The sequence below is a fragment of the Bubalus kerabau genome, chromosome 8, assembly GCF_029407905.1.
Source record: "Bubalus kerabau isolate K-KA32 ecotype Philippines breed swamp buffalo chromosome 8, PCC_UOA_SB_1v2, whole genome shotgun sequence".
Lineage (NCBI taxonomy): Eukaryota > Metazoa > Chordata > Mammalia > Artiodactyla > Bovidae > Bubalus > Bubalus kerabau.
Window position 1 is genome coordinate 5,330,003 of NC_073631.1, and position 13,128 is coordinate 5,343,130.

Consider the following 13,128-nt stretch of genomic DNA (forward strand, 5'->3'; position numbering starts at 1 on the left):
AACCAAGTTTGTAGATCTCGACATATAATGTTATAGCCTAACTTAGAGGATTTTGTGCCTGACCTTGCTATTATGTGAAATGAGTATAATTTGGGGTAGTTTGTACACTCTTTGGCATTGCTCCTCTTTAGGATTAGAATGAAAACTAACCTTTTCCAGTCCTGTGACCACTGCTGAGTTTTCCAAATTTCCTGGCACTTATGTGCATGACTTTAACAGCATCATCTTTTAGGATTTGAAATAGCTCAGCTGCAGCTGGAATCCATCACCTCCATTAGCTTTTTTTTTTTTTTTTTTTTTTTGTAGTAATGCCTTCTACTACAGACTCCAGAATGTCTGGCTCTGGGTGAGTTATCTATCACACTATCATCATTATCTGGGTCATGAAGATCTTTTCATATGGTTCTTCTGTTTATTCTTGTCACCTCTTCTTAATAAATTCTGCTTCTTAATAAATACAGTTTCTGTTCCTTCTTGTACCTTTCTTTGCATAAAAATTTCCCTTGGTATTTGTAATTTTCTTGAAGAGATGTCTGCTGCTGCTGCTGCCGCTAAGTCACTTCAGTTGTGTCCGACTCTGTGTGATCCCATAGACAGCCTCCTACCTGGCTCCCCATCCCTGGGATTCTCCAGGCAAGAACACTGGAGTGGGTTGCCATTTCCTTCTCCAATGCATGAAAGTGAAAAGTGAAAGTGAAGTCACTCAGTTGTGTCTGACTCTTAGCGACCCCATGGACTTCAGCCTACCAGGCTCCTCCATCCATGGGATTTTCCAGGCAAGAGTACTAGAGTGGGTTGCCATTGCCTTCTTCGGAAGAGACGTCTAGTCATTTCTACTCTATTTTTTCCCTCTATTTCTTTGTATTGTTCACTTAGGAAGGCTTTCTCATGTCTCATTACTATTCTTTTTAACTCTGCATTCAGATGTGTATATCTTTCCTTTTCTTCTTTGCCTTTCACTTCTCTTTTCTCAGTTATTTGTAAGGCCTCCTTAGACAATCATTTTGCCTTTTTGCATTTCTTTTTCTTGGTAGTTTTGATCACCACCTCCTGTACAATGTTACAAACCTCCGTCCATAGTTCTTCATGCACTCGCTATCATGTCTAACCCCTCGAATCTATTTGTGTTACTTCCACTGCATAATTGTAAGGGGTTGGATTTAGATCATATGTAAATGGCTGAGTGGTCTTCCCTACTTTCCACAATTTAAGTCTGATTTTTGCAATAAGGCATTTGTGATCTGAGTCACAGTCACGTCTCAATGTCTTGTTTTTCTAACTGTATTGAGCCTCTCCATCTTTGGTTGCAAAGAATATAATCAATCTGATTTCAGTATTCGTCATACAGAGATGTCCATGTGTAGCGTCTTCTCTTGTGTTGTTTCAAGAGAGTGTTTGCTATGGCCAGTGTTTTCTCTTATTAAAACTCTGTTAGTCTATTCCATGCTTCATTTTGTACTCCAGGGTCAAATTTGCCTGTTTCTCCAGGTACCTCTTGACTCCTTATTTTTGAATTCCTGTCCTCAATGATGAAAAGGACATCTTTTTTTTCTGTTAGCTCTAGAAGCCCATGTTGGTCTTCATAGAAATGTTCAGCTTCTGCTTCTTCAGCATTAGTGTTTGGGGCATAAACATTGGATTACTGTAATATTGAATGTTTTGCCTTGGAAATGAACCAAGATCATTCTGTCATTTCTGTTAGCTGTGCTTGCTTCTAAATAGAGCTTCAAATATAGAAATTAATAACAATTAATAATTTTTAAAGATCCTTTAAAGTGGCATTTAATCTTAAAAGATATCATGTTTTTGTTTTTGTTTTTTTTTTAATGTTACAAGCTTGTATATTAGTTGGCAATGCATTTTTATGTGTGTGTGTGCTCAGTTGCTCAGTCAGGTTCAGCTCTTTCAACTCCATGGACTGTAGCCTGCCAACTTCCTTTGTCCATAGAATGTTCTAGGCAAGAATACTGGAGCAGGTTGCCATTTCCTCCTCCAGGGGGTCTTCTCTACCCAGGGATCAAACCTGCATCTCTTGCACTGGTAGGTAGATTTTTTTTTTTTAATCACTGCACCACCTTCTTTAGTAGTTTTTAAAATAATATAAGTGACTTTTAATGGTCCTGTGATTGAACCTGTTCTAAGCACATATTTCTAAAAATTAATTTTTAAAATGTTTTTCTCCTAAATCTGAAGATTTAGATAGCATTACAACTAAATAAGGGATGCAATGATTAAGATATCTAATTAATTATGATGCACACTGAATGAGTTTATTGGTATATATATATTTTCCCTCCCTGAAGCATTATCTTTAGTGAAGAAGAGTTTTGGAACAAGTTAGAAAAGAATTCAGAAAGCTCATAAAAGTATTTCTCATATTCTTGTTTTCAGTCAGTATTCACTGTGTATATTGGTAGATGCAGGAAGAGAACCTAAGACGAAGATATAATATCAAATGAGGCTCCCTGAGCTCACAAGTCAGCAGAGAAATCAGTGGGCAAACAGGTCTTATTATACAACTTTTTTATTCACTGTGGAGAACTTTAAAAATGTAATCTGTTAATTTTTAGTTCTTTAAAAACACATCTAAACTGGTTTGCTTTCTTATGGAATATGAGTTAATATTCACAAGAGATAAAACAAATAGAAGTCTAAGCAGAGCCCTGATAGTCTCATACATAATGTTCACTAAATTCAAGAAACATGATTCCAGGCTCCAGTTAGAGGGTAGACTACTTCTGTGTTCCTCAGTTTATAATGAAATGTTGGCTTTTCTGGGCTGCTTACAGTACTTCTCAGAGAATGACCTTTATTACAAATAAGTAAAGCTTGGGGGGGCTGTGTGTGCGTGCCAAGTTGCTTCAATCTTTGCAACCTTATGGACTGTAGCCCACCAGGCTCCTCTGTCCATGGAACTCTCCAGGCAAGAATACTGGAGCGGGTCACCACTTTCTCCTCCAGGGGATCTTCCCAACCCAGGGATTGGACCTGTGTCTCTTAAGTCTCCTGCATTAGCAAATGGGTTCTTTACCACTGAAAAGAACTTGGACTACCTGGGAAGTCCAAGCAAAACTTAGGTCATTCTAACTGAGCAGGCATTTTCACTCCATTTGAGAGACCTTCCAATATCCTAATATGTCATCAATAAATAAGGAGAATTTGCAATGTTTTTCAAACATAATTGTCAATTGTATCTCTGTTTCCAGAAACATCTCTGGGGTCTGAGTCAAGCAAACATTTTGGATATCTCTCTCAGTTTCTGTGGCACCACACAGAACAGGCCATGATGCAGAGACATTTGAGCATTCCACATGACCCAATCTTGTTAAAACCTCTCATCACAGCTCTATTTACTAGTCATAGTCTACTAGAAGAAAATGATTAAATTTTTTCTATTTATAATTTTTGGATGAAAGGGATAATATTTCTTTTCTGAGAAATACAAAGTAAACCATTTTATAGAAAGACATGTTGGAAGTAATGTGGGCTTTAGAGACCTCCATCAGACTATTTTAAATAGGTCAGAAAGTGACCTCTGCCATTTTCTGACCTATTAACTCAGAAAGACTCTCATTTTTGTAAAACTAGGGGTAACATAATTATCGATCATATTGAGGGAAAATTAAGTAAGAAATTGTCAAAAAAGACTAGCACATTAATGACAATATTATTCATTAAATGAATTTTTTCCTTCTTGCTTGTTTCTCCATAGTTGATTCTTCAAAATTTTGGCTTAAATACAAAAAAAAAAAAATGCATTCACCAAGGATAATAGAATATCATTAGAGACTGATTTAGAACTGAGTTTACTCTCACTTTCAGAGATGGTTCTCATTCTTCCCATGAAGTGTGTATGTTTCTAAATAAACTTGCTTTTGCTTTACCACCGCTTTCTCTTGAATTCTTTCCTCTGCAAAGGGAAAGACCCTCACCTGGTGGTATGTCACAAGGAATCACATGCATTCCAGAACATGGCATTTCTCCCTTGCAAGAGTTTCCCTTCATCTTTACCCCAAAACTGTACTCATAATTCCGGTCCCATACATAGTCTTTTTACTTCACTTTTTTTTTCTTTTTGATTACACTGAGATTATAGGATTTTGTGTGAAAGATCACAGAGTTAAAGTGCCTTTTTCATTGTACGATATCAAAGGACCATACAATCAACGTTATTTGTGGTACTTGATGTTGAGTCACCTGGGTGAGGGAGTGTTTGTCAGGTGTCTTCTCTGTACAGTTACTCTTTTCTCACCTTTATCCACTCTATACTCTTTGGAAGGATGCCCTATTCAAAACTGGCATTTAAGGAATAAAAAAAATTGTGTGCACTGTGCCTTTGACTGGAGTATCTACATAATTCATTTTGAGCTTTTCTGCATGAGAGATTCATCTTCTCTCCTATTTATTAATTTATAGATTATTAATCATAATCTATATGAACACATGGATATTTATTGTAAATTTTAGATTTAAATCCAATAATACCTCATTTACTGTGTTGCTAAACTTGTTTGGACCTTCAGTTTCCTTTTGTGTCCTTTGCATACATTCACATCAATGTAGGTTTATCTGATTATTTGAGCACTACCACAGTCCTAGAAACAGCCATTTCTTCAAGGAATCTTGGTTTCTCTTATTGAAGAATGATATTTAAAACCAAGAACTGGGCACTAGTTATGCTCATTGCTACTGAGGTGTCATTTCTTTTAGGTTCTTTCTGCATGGTAAGCAAAGAAATATATGGCCATATACAAACCCACACATATATACATTTCTATGAAAAATTTCCATATGTTACCATATGTATCTATTTTATATTAAACACAGTTTTATGCTGAAGCCTGAAACTCTGGTATCTTACCACAGGTTGATTCTAACTTTTCCCTTTGCATTTCTGTAAACTCCCATTCCAATACTGAGAAAACTGACTCCCACCATCCCACAACCCATCTACCTAAAGATTCAATTCCAGTGAACTTAGATAGTGGGATGAGCCTGTACCCCTGCACGAAAACCTTCACCAACTAGAATGCAATGCTTATACTCAGTTCTATTTTGCCTTTAGTCTTGTGCTTCACTCATTTCTAAAGTTACTTATGGTCGCTGCTTTTCCTTCCACAGGCTTTGCTGAGGTTGTTTCATGCATTTGTAAGGCTGAGAAATTCTGTTGTCAGTCTGCCTTTCTTCCCGGGATGTCCCAAACCTCTTAATAAGTTTTGTTTTTGTTTTTAATTTACTTACATCAAGTTTCTATCTTTGTGATGTGAAATTCAGTGGGTTTCTTGAAAAATGAATGACGTAATGTATCATGATTACCATGTAACACAGAATACTTTCACTACCTTAAAAAAGATCCTGTACGTCTCACTTTCTAATTTCCTCCCCAAAACCCTGGTGATAAAGGATTTCTTACTGTTGCTTTAATTTTACCTTTTCCAGAATATCATATAATTCGAACCATTCAGCATGCATCCTTTCAGATTGTCGTCCTCCATTCAGAAGTACATTTTTTCCCCCTTCATGTCTTTTCATAGCTTGATAATTTATTTTCTATAATTTGTGCTACTGAATATTTGTAATTGTTTTTCCTTGCTACAAGATTAGAAAATATCCTTTGCATATGAACCTTGTAACTTGCAACCTTTCTATCCTCACTTATTTGCTCCAAGACATTGTTGTTGTTATTGATGATGGTTTTAGTTATTTTGGATTATAGTCATGTAATCTGATTATAGTCACGTAAACAAAGATTGTTGTTGTTCAGCTGCTAAGTCATGTCTGACTCTTTGTAACCCATGGACTGCAGCACTCCAGGCTCCCCTGTCCTTCACTATCTCCCAGAGTTTGCTCAAATTCATGTTCATTTACTTTGTGATGTTATCTAACCATCTCATCCTCTGCTGCCTCCTTCTCCTTATGCCTTCAATCTTGTCCGGCATCAGGGTCTTTTTCAATGAATCAGCTCTTTGCATCAGATGGCCAAAATATTGGAGATTCATCTTAAGCATCAGTTGTTCCAATCAATATTCAGGTTGACTTCCTTTGGGACTGACTGGTTTGATCTCTTTATAGTACCTTTTATTATGTGTTTCATTGTCTTACTCAATGACTGACTTCTTGTATGATGACAAACAGCAGTGGTGAGAGAAGACCATGTTCAGTGCAGTGGTGAGAACAGCAAAGGCATTCTTCTTTCCTTTTACAATGTTCTTTATTTCCATTTCTGCTTATATTATCCATCTGTTTATACACATTGTCTACTTTTCCCAGTAGAGTCCTTAACATATTAAGCACAGTAATATCAAATTCTGTATTGGATAATTCCAAAATCTGTGTCCTGAGTCTGGTCTTGATGCTTGATTTGTCTCTTCTGATTGTGAGTTTTCTTGACTTTAATGTGCCAGTTTTATACCAACATTTCAAAATAGTTACTTTTCCTTCCCCTATGTAAAACATGAAAATATTTTTTCATGAATAATAAATTGATATGGTTCCTAGAAGTAAACCTGTGAAAGTGTGGGAACTTCCTACAAGGTCTAGATACCCAGGGGCTTCTCATTCCCAACCTAGTCTGCATTTTTCCTCCAGAAATTCCTAAAAATTAGAGTTTTAGTGCTCTTACCTGTTTACTGCACTGGCAGTTTCTCACTGAGGCAAGATGATCGCAGCAGTGATTCTATCACCTGTCTCTTCACATTTCAGTGTCGTGTTTTGCCTTCTGACCTCAATTCTCAGATGCATCTAAGAGAACACATTAACTTTTCAGTTGGATCAGTTTTATCTTCTCTTATTGTAAGGATCTGAGGGATGACTTCCAAACCCTTTAAATGTTGAATGTAAAACTGGAACTCCCCACTCTGCATGACTTTTTAATGCCCTAAGGATCTGTAGGGATCACATTGTTTTTTTCTCTATTGTTATTTCCAATTAGTGCTTTCTCATTTTTTAATCAGTCTATAAAAGATTTATCAATTGCATTGCTCTTTCAATATGCTGCTATTAGTATACTATTATGGTGTGTTAATAAAAAAAATTAAATCTTTCCAGATTTTGCTCATAAAAAATGGTAATCATATGTTTTAAACCCAAGAATAAAGTGTAAGAATTTGGATTTTCAAAAGGTAGGCTTTACACAATAATGTCCAAATATTTCTGAAATAATTTATGAATTTTTATGCTTATCAGAAGCATTTAAAAAATACTTATTCTACATATATGTCAACACTTAGATTGTAAAGCCTCTTTTATGTTGGCAATATTAGCATTGTAGAACTGCGTATATAATTGTGATCTTCATCTGCATTTCTATGACTTATAAGATGTATGTTCATATTCTGGCTATTAATTATTTGTGTTTTTTTTTTTTTTTTTTTTGGACAGGTGAGCTTCAATGCTTCCTGTATGCCATTTTCACAGCTAGCATTATTTGGATTGCTTTCATCAAAGTATTACTAAGAGATTTGGCATGATTTTTTACAATTTCTAGTGTTGATGAAGAAGTTTTTTTTCCAAGAATAGCCTAAAATATATAAATTTAAGTAAAATGGAAGGGAATACAAGAGTATCCCCTAGATCTACTTATTTTCTCCTACATTTAGAGTGTTGAATGGCTCTCTGGAACCAGCTAGGATTCCTAGGTGTGACTGAGTTGAATGACTTCTAGAGACAGCTAAACAGATTAGGAGATGTACACATTCAACCTGCCCACCAGTCTTAAATAAGAGAGCAAGTTTTTAGTACCAAGTGTGTAAAGAGCATGACCAAAAGAAGAAGATGCAATTTCCTTTTTGGCAAGTACTGTCCCTATTGATTTATTTTACTCATTAAAAAGGTATAAACAAAGCAAATGAGGAAGGCCTATAAAGAGGGATCTAAAATCCTAGAACTAGTGAACAGAGCATTGACATGTATGTTTAGTCCTCAAATTACTGTATAACATTGATGGAATGGACCACGCTATGCAAAGGCATTTGATTTACCCAGTCATGAAATAAATGTTCTGGAAATGATGTTTGGTACAATTTAAATGCCTCTGATTTGTGCACAGACGTGTAGCAAAAACTTTCAGATCAAAGAGCTGTGGTATAAAAGTGGAGGCACTAAACTCGAATAAAGAAAGTGGAATTGGAGGATGCAGAACATCCCACCTCATGAATATATCAAAATTCATGTATATGTGGAACAAGTCTCACTGAAAACTAATAGGAGTGTAGCAGAAAGACCCCTGTACAACCAAGACTGTAAGAAAGCTATATGGGGAATTGAGTAGGAAGGGAAGAGAGGTGATCAGGTAAGGATCTGTGACCCTAGAAGGGAACTCAGAGGGAAAAGAAGATTACAAGGGCAGAAATCTTCCCCGAGATGTGAATGTTTAGAGGAGCACATTGAGCACTCTGCACATTGAGCACTCTGATCTTTGGTCCTGTATAGGGAAAACAAACTCCCTTAGCTGGTTGGGAGGCTGGTGAAACTAACAAATTAAACAAACAAAGCATTACTAGGAGTAATTACTGAATTAAATAAAGTTTCAGGATCCAGGAATTATATGCAGAAATATAATACTAATAAACTATCAGAAACAGAAAGTAAATAATCCCATTTACTATTACACTGAAAAGAATAATATACCTAGAAATAAACTTAACCAAGGAAGTGAAAGTCTAAAAGCTATAATATATTGATGAAGGAGTTTGAAAATGAAACAAAGAAATGAAAAGATGTCCTGTGTTCTTCAGCTGGAAGTGTTAATACTGTTAAAATGATCATATTCTCCCAAATCAATTTACAAATTTAATGCAATCCCTATCAAAATATCCATTTTTCAAAGAACTAGAAAAAAATAATACTAAAATTTATATGGAACCCCCCAAATCCCTGAATAGCTAAAGCAGTCTTGAGAAGAAAGAACAAAACTGGAAGTATCCACACTCTCTGACTTCAGACTATGCCACAAAGCAACAATAATAAAAAAGCATGGTACTCATATAAAAGCAGACATAAAAATCAGTGGAACAGAATAGAGGTCCCAGAAAGGAACTCACACAATCAATATTTGACAAAGGAGGCAAGACTATGCAATGAGAAACAGGCAGTCTCTTCAATAAGTTGTACTAGGAAAATTGGAGAGCTACATTTTCTCACACCATATCCAAAATGGATAAAATATATAAATGGAGGGCCTGAAACCATAAAGCTCCTAGAAAAGAACATAGGTAGAACATTCACTGACATAAATCAAAGCAGAGTATCTGTCTCCCAAGGCAAAAGAAATAAAAACAAAAATAAATGAGATCTAATTAAACTTAAAAACCCTATTAAAAATGAGCATAAGAAATAAAATTTCATTATTCCAAATAAGAAAAACAAATGCCAAACAAACACATAAAAAAGTACTCAACATGGCTAATCACCAGGGAAATGCAAATCAAAACCACAATATGTCATCATCTAACACCTGTCAGGATGATTATCACCAAATGTTGACAAATAACATATATCAGAGAAAATGTGAAGAAAAGGCAACATTTGTGCACTGTTGATAGGAATGCAAATTGATGAAGGCACTACAGAAAACAGTGTGCAGTTTCCTCAAAAATCTTTTAAAAAATAGAACATCCACATGATCCAGAAATTCTACTACTGGATATATGCCCCCCAAAAATGAAAACACTAATTTGAAAAGATACATTCGACCCAGTGTTCACGTTATGCATCACTGTTTACAATAGCCAGTATTTGGAAGCAACATACATGCCCATCTACAAATGAATGGATAAAGAGGTTTTGGTTATACACAATGGAATATGACTCAGCTACTAAATTAAATGAAATTCTTTCATTTGTAATAATGTGAATGGACTAAGGTGAATTATATTTATTGAAACAAGTTAGACAAAGGCAAATACTGTATGTTTTCATTTAAATGGAGTATAATTATAAGAATACTGAGTCACTATATTGTACACTAAAACTAATGAATATTGTAAATAGAATATCCTTCAATACAAAATAAATTGAAAATTAAATAAAATCAGTTGACTTATCTTTCACATTGGAAGAAAAAACAGAAAAGTGGAAGAAGAAAGAACAAAAATATTGAAAAAAGGACAGAGCCATCCTGTGCTTGCTTCTGGGCATGAGCTTTTGTCCATCCTATGAAGAATTTAGGAAAACAAGAAAGGCAGTCTGTGATCCTATAGCTCTGTTGTCTCCTCATTTGTGTAGACTGCACATATAGGTGCTTCCTTATACTTTGTTTATAGGCTTAAAATATCTTGTGTCAAAAGCATTTTAATTTTTCTTTGACACAAATGTCTATAGAAAATCTTTTCTATAGATAGGATATCTTTTCAAAAATGTCTGGATTACATATTCCATAAATACTAAAAATAAGAATCAAATGTAATAAGGATGTTGTTGTTGTTGTCGTCACTAAGTCATGTCCGACTCCTTGCAACCTCATGGATTGTAGCCCACCAGACTTCTCTACCCATGGGATTTCACAGGCAAGAATACCGGAGTGGGTTGCCATATCGTCCTCTAGTGGATCTTTCCAATTCAGGATTGAACCCTTATTTCCTGCTTGGCAGCCAGATTCTTTACCACTGAGCCACCAGGGAAGCACATATAAGAATGTGCTAGAAAGGAAACTATCTCAGTTTTGACTGGAAAACAAAGCAAAATCTGGAGCTTACTAAAACAGAAAAATAATAATAATAATAATAATAATGGTGGTTGTGATGTGCAGGAACAAATTCTAAGTTTCCCCTCCCCCCCAGGCTAAAGAATACATTTTAAAATGCAGACACTGTTTCCTTTGTGATGTTGCTTGCCTGGAATTTGTGGAGCAATATTTATAGAATTTTGTCAAGAAAGAAGACACACTGGAAAAATCTGTAGTTAGTCGAAAGCTATTTATGTATAAATATGGTATGCTATATTTTTCCAATAATAAGGGACCCAAAATATATTATTAATTCACTTTAAACTGGAGCCTATTATATAAGCCAGAAAGAAAAACACCAATACAGTATACTAATGAATATATATGGAATTTAGAAAGATGGTAATGATAACCCTGTATGCGAGACAGCAAAAGAGACACAGATGTATAGAACAGTCTTTTGGACTCTGTGGGAGAGGGAGAGGGTGGGATGATTTGGGAGAATGGCTTTAAAACATGTATAATATCATATATGAAATGAATCGCCAGTCCAAGTTCAATGCATGACACATGATGCTTGGGGCTGGTGCACTGGGATGACCCAGAGGAGTGGTACGGCACAGGGTGGCGGGGGGCAGTGGGAGGGGGGTTCAGGATTGGGAACACGTGTACACCCGTGGCGGATTCATGTTGATGTATGGCAAAACCAATACAATATTGTAAAGTAATTAGCCTCCAATTAAATTAAATAAATTTATATTAAAAAATTAAGTCTCATTTTATATACACTCAAAACTCACTGCATAGGTTCAAGTAAAACTTACAAATACTTGATTTTAAAGAAAAACTGAAACAAAGAATTGAAGTAAGCAATGATGTAAATAATATAAAAAGTAAAACCTGATTCATCACACACTTGTTTTCAAGTCAGAAACATTGATTTCTGTCTCAGTCTGTTCAGTCTGGTATAAGACAATACCATAGATGAAGTGGTTTATGAACAACTGAAATTTATTTCTGATAGTTGTGGAGGCTGGGAGGTCCAAGACCAAGGAGCCAGCAGAGTCAGTGTCTGGTGAGAGCTTTCTGGTTTATAGAGTCTTTTTCTATAAACTCTTTTTCTGTAAATTCACATGGTGGAAGAGGCGAGGGAACTCTGAAGGGTCTCTTCCATGATCCTATTGGTGAAAGTTCCACCCTCATTGACCTAGCAACTCCCAAAGGCTGTATCTTTTAATACCATTCAAAGTAGGCCATAGGTTTCAACACCCAAATTTTGGGAGTGGACATAAATTTTCAACCCATTGCTAATGTTAACATTTGCATATGCACAGCTATTCTAAGAAATGCACTGTCAGTGGACTCTGCTAACCATTGATACCAGTTCAGAGGTATCAGAGGGTTACATTTAAGCAATTATTGAAAATGTAACTGTTGCTTAATTGGTTTAGTTGGACAAATTTTTGGTTCTTAAAGAATGTCATTGTGGGATTAAGAATCTTTATATTTCTTCCAGTTGGTGGAAATACTCTGTGGTGCTGATAGCTAGACATCTTATTTTTCTTAGTTGATTACCAATAAAATACACTTTTAATTAAGCATAAAAATCATATGCCATTCTTAGCTAACATGTGAATATGTATATTTCTATCATATATATTCCAACAAAAAATGTGGGAAAACAGAATCAAGAAATATTCTTAACAAGTGCCATATGAAATAATAAGTTCCACTTTTCCTAATATGAAATACTCCTCTACTTTGATACTCCAGTCAGAGTTTTTAATTTTTTTTTTTGAAAAGCACAAGACATTTTTTTCTGAGAAGTATCATTAGAGGTAAATTATCTAACGTACAATGGGATATCATACACTGCATTGATATTTAGTATTTTGCTATTATAAACTTTCATTTGCTTATATGAATAACATTTTCCAATATTTTAAACAAAGGGGTAAATTATTATCTTTCATGTTGGCAATATTTCCTTCTTTTTATCTTTTTCTTTTCTAACTCTACCTCAGTTTTAATTTTGTAAATATCATGGTGCTTAATATTAGACATCCGACCACATCCCACATCTTGGTGAGAGTGTAAACCTGGGTCATCAGTGTTTTGTTTGCCTTGGCAGAGGGCTTCCTGCCACACTCAGTACGCTTGCACTCACATTGCTGTATCATTTGGAAACAGAATCAGACCATTAGAAACACTGCTGCAGTTTCACATGTGCTAGAATTGCATCTTTCTCAAGCTAAGTATTATGTTAAACTGTGGCAATTTTCCAGATGGAGAAAGAAAAGAAAAACAATCTATTGAAATAATATAGACATTTTCCTTAAAATAGCCTGAATATTTGCCTCTATTCACTGGCTTATTTGACTCAAAATTTATTAAATTTTGGTTCCCAAGTTTATCCATATTGGTTCTTTTAACTTTCTCTCAGCGAAGAAAATTCATAGTAAGGA